This window comes from Tamandua tetradactyla, chromosome 15, assembly GCF_023851605.1.
Source record: "Tamandua tetradactyla isolate mTamTet1 chromosome 15, mTamTet1.pri, whole genome shotgun sequence".
NCBI classification, from domain to species: domain Eukaryota; kingdom Metazoa; phylum Chordata; class Mammalia; order Pilosa; family Myrmecophagidae; genus Tamandua; species Tamandua tetradactyla.
The window spans coordinates 4722451-4732738 of record NC_135341.1 but is presented as its reverse complement, the minus strand read 5'-3'; the positions used below and the strand labels follow the sequence as shown (position 1 = coordinate 4732738).

At 36.0% G+C, this 10288-nt stretch overlaps 1 pseudogene; it reads left to right on the top strand.

The window, feature by feature from the left end:
• Positions 1-3376: 3376 nt before the first annotated feature.
• On the top strand, positions 3377-3977 carry LOC143657802 (chromobox protein homolog 3 pseudogene; annotated as a pseudogene).
• Positions 3978-10288: the final 6311 nt, after the last annotated feature.

The following is a 10288-nucleotide window of genomic DNA, read 5'->3' as shown; positions in this document are numbered from 1 at the left end:
AAAGGAGACATTGGGTGACCATAAATAAGAACTTAAAAGTTTGAGAAAAAAACAAATGGGAGAATTTATGGGAATGAAAGGCACAATAGAAGAGATGAAAAACACAGTGGGGACTTACAATAGTAGTTTTGAAGAGGCAGAAGACAGGGTTAGTGAACTAGAGAAGAGGACATCTGAAATTCTGCACACACAAGAACAGATAGGAAAAAGAATGGAAAACTATGAGCAGGTCTCAGGGAAGTGAATGAAAACATGAAATGCATGAGCATATGTGTTACGGGTGTCCCAGTAGGAGAAGAGAAGAGAAAAGGGGCAGAAAGACTAATGGAGGAAATAATCATTGAAAACTTACCATCTCTTATGGAAGACATAAAACTATAGAGCCAGGAATCACAGTGCACCCCGAACAGAATAGATCCAAATAGACCTACTCCAAGACACTAATCAGATTGTCAAACAGTAAAGACAAAAAGAAAATTCTGAAAGCAGCAAGAGAAAAGTGATCCATCACATACAGGGAAGCTCAATAAGGCTATGTACATATTTCTCAGCAGAAATCAGGGAGATGAGAAGGCAGAGGTATGATATGTTTAAAATACTGAAAGAGAAAAACTGCCAATTAGGGATTCTACATATGGAAAAACTGTCTTTCCAAAATCAAGGAGAGTTTAGAATACTTTAAGACAAATAGACACTGAGAAAGTTTGTGAACAAGAGTCCTGGTCTACAAGAAATACTAAAGGGAGCACTACAGGCAGATAGAAAAAGACAGGGGAGAGAGGTTTGGAGAAGAGTGTAGAAATAGAAACTATTATTAGTAAAGGTGAAAAAAGAGAGAGACAAAGATAAGTATGACATATAAAATTTAAAAGACAAAATGGTAGAAGAAAGCACTGCCTTTATAGTATTTTAATCCATTAAATGTTAATGGATTAAACTCCTCAATCAAAAGACAGACTGGCAGAATGGATAATAAAACAGGACCCATGTATAAAACAGGACCCATGTATATACTGCCTCTAAGAGATTCACTTTAGACCTAAGGACAAAAATAGGTTAAAAGTGAAAGTTTGGAAAAAGAGATATTAGGCAACAACCACCAGAAAAGAGCAGTAGCAGCTATACTAATATCAGACAAATTGGACTTCAAATGCAAAACAATTTAAAGAGACAAAGAAGGATGCCATATATAATAAGAGGGACAATTCATCAAGAAGACATAACAATCATAAATATTTATGCCCTGAGTCAGAGTGACCCAAAACACTGACAACACAAAAGGGAGAAGTAGTCATCTCTACAATAATAGTTGGAGACTTCAATACACCATTCTCATCAATGAAAAACATGTAGACAGAGGATCAATAAGGAAACAGAGATTTTGAATAGTGTGATGAATGAATTAGACAACAGACATTTACAGAACAATACACCCCACAACAGCAGGATATACATTCTTCTCAAGTGCTCATGGATCATTCTCCAAGATAGACCACATATTGAATCAAAAAACTAGTGTCAATAAATTTAAAAAGACTGAAATTACACAAAACACTTTCTCAGAACATAATGGAATGAACTTGGAAATCAATAACAGGCTAAACAACGCACTTTTTTTTTTTGCTTTCACCAGACTTGATTTTAATTGCTTTAAGGGTTTTTGCAACCAATAAAGAGCAGAGCCTTGTGGGACGCCTGTAGCTAAGAATTTCAGGTATATTTTTACCTTCTTTGGGTAAAGAAATAACTATTTTTGTTTAGCTGAGAAGGTCCTTTATCAAGGCTTTCTTAGAACTGGTTTAAGCCTGAGCTAGTAATTTAAACAATGCCTCCAATTAGCCTCAGTTCCTTGAACAGTTATCACAGATTTAACCAGGTTCTTATGATAATTCCCTTCAGTTCTGTTGTGTAATAGATCTTACTTTTGATAAAAAGTAGATTTGAATAAAATAGTACCCTCTACAATCCCAAATATATTAATTATATATTCAAGGTGGTAAATATTTAAGAGGGGCCAATAATTGATATAAAAATATATTGGGTGGGTCACTGTGGCTCAGCAGGCAGAGTTCTCATCTGCCATGCTGGAGATCTGGGTTTGATTCCCAGTGCCTTCCCATGTAAAAAAAAAAAAATGTCTAATATATCTTTATATAGATAGATAGATATAGATAGATAGATAGATACATGATACTCATTTACCTTTCATCGTAGCTAATCCAAAAATATTTAATAAACAGATACCATGTTCTTCATGATATAAACAACACACTTTTAAACAACCAGTGGGTCAAGGAAGAAGTTGCAAGAGAAATCAGTAATTATGTTGAGGCAAATATATCAAAACTTATGGGATTTATCAAAGGCAGAGCTGAGAGGGAAATTTATTGCCCTATATGTCTATATTAAAAAAGAAGAAAGAGCAACAATTGAGGAATTAATTGTTCATCTGGAGGAACTAGAGAAAGAACAAAAAAAATAACCCTAAAGCAAACATAAGGAACTAAATAACAAAGATTAGAGCAGAAATAAATGAAATTAATAACATGAAAACAGTAGAGAGAATCAACAATGCCAGAAGTTGGCTCTTTGAGAATATTAAGAAAATCGATGGACTCTTAGCTAGGCTGATGGAAGAGAGAGGGGTGGGGAAGAGAGAGAGAGAGAGAGAATGCAAATAAATAAAATCAGAGATGGGAGAGGGGACATAACCACTGACTCCACAGAAATAAAGGAGATAATGAGAGAATATTATGAAAAAATATATGCTAATAAAGTAGACAACATAGATAAAATCAACAACTTCTTAGAAAAGTATGAATAACCAGCATTAACTCAAGAAGAAATAGGTGATCTCAACAAACCAATCATAAGTAAAGAGATTGAGTCATTCATCAAAAAGCTCCCCCCAAAGAAGTCAGGGCCAGATGGCTTCATATGTGAATTCTATCAAACATTCTGAAAAGTTAGTACCAATTGTGCCCAGATTATTCAAAAAATTGAAGAGGGGGGAAGCTATCTAACTCATTCTATGAGGCCAACATAACCTAATACCAAAGTCAGACAAATATACTACAAGAAAAGAAAATTACAGACTAATTTCTTTAAGGATTGTAGATGCAAAAGTCCTCAACAAAATACTCACAAATGAAATCCAACAGCATGTTAAAAGAATTATACACCATGACCAAGTGGGATTTATTCCAGGTATGCAAGGATGGTTCAATGCAAGAAAATTAATTAATGTAATACACCAAGTCAATAAATCAAAGTGGAAAACCCACATGATCATCTCAATTGATGCAGAAAAGGCAAAATTCAGTATTCTTTCTTCTAAAAAACATATTTTTATTGACTCTAGCCCCCTTCCCCTCAGATGTGGCTGAAGCTGGAGGCACACAGGGCCGGAGATGCTGCAGACATGGGACCTGGAACAGCTCAGAGCAGTGAACAAAAAGTGGGAAAGAAACAGAATGGGAAGCACAAAAAAGTGGAAGAGGTAGAATCTGAAGAATTTGTAGTGGAAAAAGTACTGGATTGACGGGCAGTAAATGGGAAGGTGGAGTATTTTCTTGAAGTGGAAGGGATTTATAGATGCTGACAACACTTGGGAGCCTGAAAAAAATTTAGATTGCCCAGAGTTAATTGAAGCATTTCTTAATTCTCAAAAAGTTGGTAAAGGAAAAAATGGTACATAAAGAAAATCTTTATCTGACAGTGAATGTGATGACAGCAAATCAAAGAAGAAAAGAGATGCTGCTGACAGACGAAGCAGTTTTGCTACAGGTCTTGATCCTGAATACATAACTGGTACCACAGACAACAGAGGAAAATTAATATTTCTCATGAAATGGAAAGATTCAGGTGAGACAGACTTGGTGCTGGCAAAAAGGCAAACATGAAATGTCCTCAAATTATGATCGCTTTTTATGAAGGGAGGTTAACGGAATTCTTGTCCAGAAGATGAAGCTCAATAGTTGTTTGGATTGTTTTTCATATATATTTTTATGTATAAAGTCTGGGTCTTGGGTTTTTGATTTATTAGTGTGATTCTTCATTTCCATTAGAATGATTATTCTAATCAAGTTTGATATGCTTATTTTGAAGTAGTATTATTGGGGAAATTTAGGTTTTTTTGGGGGTATTGGTTTTTGTTTTGTCTTTGTGTCAATATCACTGGGTACTTTGAGCACATAAAAGCTTTCCGTAGTCGCTTCATTTATCAGAAAAGAACATTTGATACCATGGTATATTATTCCTTTGCATTAGAGAACAGCTTTTCTAAATGTGGGAAAAATTTCCGTAGTCATTACTGAATCAGAACTTGTGTTTTGCCCCATATATACCTAAGGAGACAATTCTGACCATAATAGTTTTTTGTTGTTTATTTGTGTGTGTGTGTGTATGTATAAATGCATATGCATTTTTAATTTTTTATTATTTTTTACATTCATTGAAAACAAAACCATTCAAAAATAGGCATTTCACAACCATGGATAAATCCATGGTACTTCTGTGATGCCATCATTCTGAGCAAGATATCACTTCAAATTAAGCTGAAAATTTTCCTAAAGTCATAAACTTTCAAATCAAATAAATGATTCAGTAATTAATTGGACAATTTTAATATAATACAAATAATTTAAATTATATAATTTAAAGCAGCCAGAGCAAAATCCATGTCTGTATCTTTAGTCATATAAATGCAAAATATTTGTGAAACTCTGAGAAGAAACTCTACCATAACCAACAATCTCCCCACCCAAATGTGAAAACAAAGTAAATACTGTTTGTTTTCATTAGCCAAACAAGGCTTAGTTAAAAGGCCATTTAAAGGTTCCTTCTAGAGAGCCATTCCCTATGGAAAGTCGAAATCCCTGTGCTATATTGACTCAACAGGTCATGATTCATAGAAATCTAATCAGATGATTAAAGATGTTGCAGTTTTAAGACCTTTTGGAATAAACGGGTAAATAGACTTTTGCAATCTAAACAGTTGATCTGCATGTTTTTTCTTTACCCCCAATGCATTCTTTACATGTAGGTTCAATCTTTTCAGTATTTGAGTTTCTAGTTCAGCAGGAGCCAGAACAAACAATAACTACATAGTAATCAGAATGTTATCCAATTGTATGTTGTTTACTTTATTGTAAATACTGATGAACAGTGGTCAATAAATAGTTTTATATTCCTTAAAATATTTTTACTGAGAAATCACACACAGTCTATTCACAGTATACAATCAATGGCTCACAATGATGTGATGTATTTTATCACCATGATCATTCTTAGAACATTTGCATCATTCCACTAAAAGCAATAAAATGAAAACAGGAAAAAACTTATATATTCCATACCCCTTACTACTCCCCCTCATTGACCACTAGTATTTCAATCTACCCATTTTTTTTAACTCCTTTATCCTCCCATTATTTATTTATTCATTTTTCCTGATGTGTCCATACCCTGGATAAAAGGAGCATCATATATAAGGTTTGTTTGTTTTTTGCATGAGCAGGCACCAGGAAATGATATATAAGGTTTTTACAATCACACGATCACATTAAAAAAGCTACATAGTTATACAATCTACTTCAAGAATCAAGGCTACTGGAACACAGCTCAATAATTTCAGGTACAGCCCTCTAGCCACTCCAATGCACCATAAACTAAAAGGGATCTCTATATAATGCATAAGAATAGACACCAGGATAACCTCTCAACTCTGTTTGAAATCTCTCAGCCACTGAAACTTTATTTTATCTCATTTTTCACTTCCCCTTTTTAGTTAAGAGGGCTTTTTTTTTTTTTTTTTTTTTTTTTTTGCATGGGCAGGCACTGGGAATCAAGGTCTCTGGCATGGCAGGTAAGAACTCTGCCTGTTGAGCCATCCTGGCCCACCCTAAGGGGGCTTTCTTAATCCCATGATGCTGGGTTCTAGCTCATCCCAGGAGTCCCTGTCCCATGTTACGAGGGATATTTGCACCCCTGGGAGTCATGTTCCACATAGGGGAGAGGGCAATAAGTTCACCTGCCAAATTGGCTTAAAGAGAGAGGCCACATCTGAGCAACAAAAGAGGTTCTCATGGTATGACTCTAAGGCATAATTATATGTAGCCTTAGCTTCTCCTCTGTGGGAATAAGTTTCAGAGGGTCAGACCCCCAAATCAAGGGCTTAGCCTATTGAATTTGTTGTCTTCACTGCTTGCGACAATATTAGGCATTTCTTATATGGGGAAGTTTAGTATTTCCTCCTTTCTCTCCAGTCCCCCCAAGGAGACCTTGCAAATACTTTTTTATTCTCTGCCTAAATTACTCTGGAATTTATTGGGGCAGCACACCAACTTACAGAAACCAACAAGTTCTCACACCCTATTCAAGATTCCATCAACATCCTTTCTTGATGAAAATACTTCAAAGGACAGTAATAGAAGGGAAGGGAACTTCCTCAACATGATAAAGGGAATATGTGAAAAACCCATGGCTAACATCATACTCACTGGGGAAAGATTGAAAGCTTTCCCTCTAAGATCAGGAACAAGACAAGGATGCCCACTATCACCATTGTTATTCAACATTGTGCCAGAAGTCCTAGCTAGAGCAATTAGGCAAGAAAAAGAAATAAAAGGCATCAAATTGGAAAGGAAGAAGTAAAACTTTCACTGTTTGCAGATGACATGATACTATATGTAGAAAATCTGAAAAATCTATAGCAAAGCTACTGGAGTTGATAAATGAATATAACAAAGTGGCAGGATACAAGATCAACATGCAAAAATCAGTAATATTTCTATACAGTAGTAATAAGCAATCTGAGGAGGAAATCAAGAAAAAAATTCCATTTATAATAGCAATGAATAGATGAAATATTTGGAAATAAGTGTAACCAAGGCCACAAAAGACCTATATACAGAAACTAGAAAAAATTGCTAAATGAAATCAAAGAAGACCTAAATAAACAGAAGGACATACTGTCTTCATGGATTTGAAGACTAAATATAACTAAGATGTCAATTCTACCCAAATTGATTCATAGATTTAATGCAATAGCAATTAAAATCCCAGCCACTTATTTTTCAAAAATAGAAAAAGCAATAACCAAATTTATTTGGAAGGGCAGGGTGCCCCAAATAGCTAAAAATATCTTGAGAAAGAGGAATGAATTGGGAGGTCTCATACTACTTAACTTAAAGGCACATTACAGGGCGGGCCATGGTGGCTTAGCAGGCAGAGTTCTCTCAGGCAGAGTTCTTGCCTCCCATGCCAGAGACCTGGGTTCAATTCCCAGTGCCTGCCCAAGCAAAAAACAAAAAACAAAAAATGCCCCCTTGCCCCCCAAAAAAAAGCATATTATAAAGCTACACTAGTCAAAACAGCATGGTACTGGGATAAAGATAGATATACTGACCAATGAAATCGAATTGAGTGTTCAGAAATAGACCCTCTCCTCTAAGGACAATTGATCTTTGATAAGGTAGTTAAGTCAACTCAGCTGGGACAGAGCAGTCTCTTAAATAAAGGAGCTTGGAGAACTGGACATCCATTCCAAAAGAATGAAAGAGGACCTTGATCTCACATCTTATACAAAAAATTGACCCAAAATGGATCAAAGACCTAAACATTAGAGCTAAGAACATTAAACTTTTAGAAGAAAATGTAGTTAAATATCTTAGAGATTTTATGTTAGGAGGTGGTTTCCTTGATATTCCCCAAAGCATAAGCAATGAAAGAAGAAATAGATAAAATGCTATCTCCTCAAAATTGAACATTTTGTGTATCAAGGACTTTGTTAGGGAAGTAAAAAGGCAGCCTGTGCAATGGAAGACAATAATTGGAAGCCACATTTCAGATAAAGGTTTAATATCCAGAATATATAAAGAGATCTTTCAACTCAACAATGAAAAGACAAACAATTCAATTGAAAAATGAGCAAAAGACATGAACAGACACTTTTCAGAAGAGGAAATACAAAGGGCTCAAAAACATATGAAAAGATGCTCAACTTCACTGGCTATTAGGGAAATGCTAATCAAAACACAATGAGATATCATCTCACACCTACTAGGATGGCCATTATAAAATACAACAGAAAATGACAAGTGCTGGGGAGGATGTGGAGAAAGGGTCACACTTACTCACTGTTGGTGGGAATGTCAAATGGTGCAACCACTCTGGAAGGCAGTTTAACAGTTCATCAGGAGGCTAAGTATAGAATTGCTGTATAATCCAGCAATCCCATTATCACGTATATCTTCAGATGAACTGAAGGCAATGATATGAATGGACATTTTCACACTGATGTTTATAGCAGCATTATTCACATTTGCCAAGAGATGGAAACACCCCAAATGTCCATCAATGACGAGTGGCTAAACAAGCTGTGGTATATACATTCAATGGAATACTATGCAGCAGTAAGATTGAATAATGTCATGAAGCATGTGATAATGTGGATGAAACCTGAAGACATTATGCTGAATGAAATTAGCCAGAACAAAAGAAGAAATACTCTTTGGTCTCACTAATATGTGCTAGCATTAATGAGTGAATTTTGGGATTTAAAGTTAAGAATAGAGGGTACCCAGGGATAGAAAGAATGTAGAGATTGGGCATTTGATGCTGAAAGAGTACTGAATGTTCAACAAGATTGATTGTAAAGATCCAGAAATGGCTAGCACAACTCTACCTAATGGTAACTTAATATTTACACTAATTGAACAAAGCTGAGTGTGAAAGAGGAAGGCTAAGGGCATGTATGACACCAGAAGGAAAGGTAGAGGATAAAGATTGGGACTGCATAACATAGCGAAACCTGGAGTGGACAATGATAGTGATTAAATGTACAGATATAAAAAAGTTTTTACATGAGGGAGAACAAATGGATGCCAACATTGCAAGGTGTTGAAAATGGGATGGTATTTGTAAAAAATACAATCAATGCAACCTAGGGTCTATAGTTAATGGCAACATTGTAATATGCTTCCATTAAATGTAACAAAATCAATCAAAACATAGAAAAAAACAAAAAAAAATATGAGGCGGCCTGAGAATCTTGATGTATCAAATTCCTCCACAAAGAACAGAACCATTTTCCTCATCATAGCCGTCTATACCTTTTCTGCCCCATAGATTTAATTACTATTTATATTCTGACAACTTGCAAATTTTATCTCCAGGTCTGACTTTTGTTATGAGCTCCTGGTCCCATTACCTGCTGGATGTCTCTGCTAGCATCTCAGAGTTAACATATCCCAAATCACACTTTTCCATGCCCCCTCCCCACCTATTTCTCCCCTAATTATTCTCATCTCAGTAAATGACAGTATAGCTCCAACAGTTATTCAAGACAAAAAGAAACCTGGGTGTCATCTGGAATTCCTTTCCTCTCTTGTGCCCCACGTCCAGTGCACCAGCAAGTCCTGTTGATTCAATCTCTAACCGGAACCGCAGATCTGATCGCTCTTCCCCATCGCCTCGATCCAAGCCTTATCATCCCTTACAGGATGAGCAGAGCATCCTTCTCCCTGCCCTCCTGCTTCCTCCATCCCTCTCCACAGACCTCACTTCACACAGAAGTCAGAGCAGTAGGCTGAATGGGTAAATGAAAAGCATAATGTGCTTTCTTCTTTTCCATTGTACTTGGAATGAAAAATGTAAACTCTCCGATGACTTTTGAGACTCCAAGACCCCTGCAGGCCCTTCTCCCTTTATCATCTCCTGCCACCCTGCCCCTGGCTCTCATGCTGCAGCCACCACCGCCTTCCTTCAGTGATTCCAATATGCTGCACTCACCTCTTCAAACCCTTCACCAAAGCCTTCTTAAAGGCTAGAACCTTGCTTCCCTGCGCTTTGAAAGGCTGTGTCATTTCCACGATACAGGTCTTGACTTTATTTGTAAATTGTAATTATATCTATTGATATCATTATGGGTATATATTAATATCTATGCTATATTTTATGTACTAAATTAATGTCTATTTACCCTATTAGACTGCATACATTAGAAAAAGAGGGCCCATATTATGCTTTTTTTGTATACTTTGTTTTATTGGCCGTGGGACACATCTTTGGAGAATATGGATTAAAAACTCAGTTTGGGAAACTTTAGTACAGTAGAGAAATGATGTATTTACACACTGTACATTTTAATATTTAAAAGTATGACTTTTGGATTTAGTCCTTGAGCTGTCCTTTCAGTTTGTATCCAGCTAGTGAAATGACAGAGATTTCTTTGAGTTCCAGGAGCTAACAAAAACAAACCAAAGCAAATCGTCTCTGCATTGGTTGG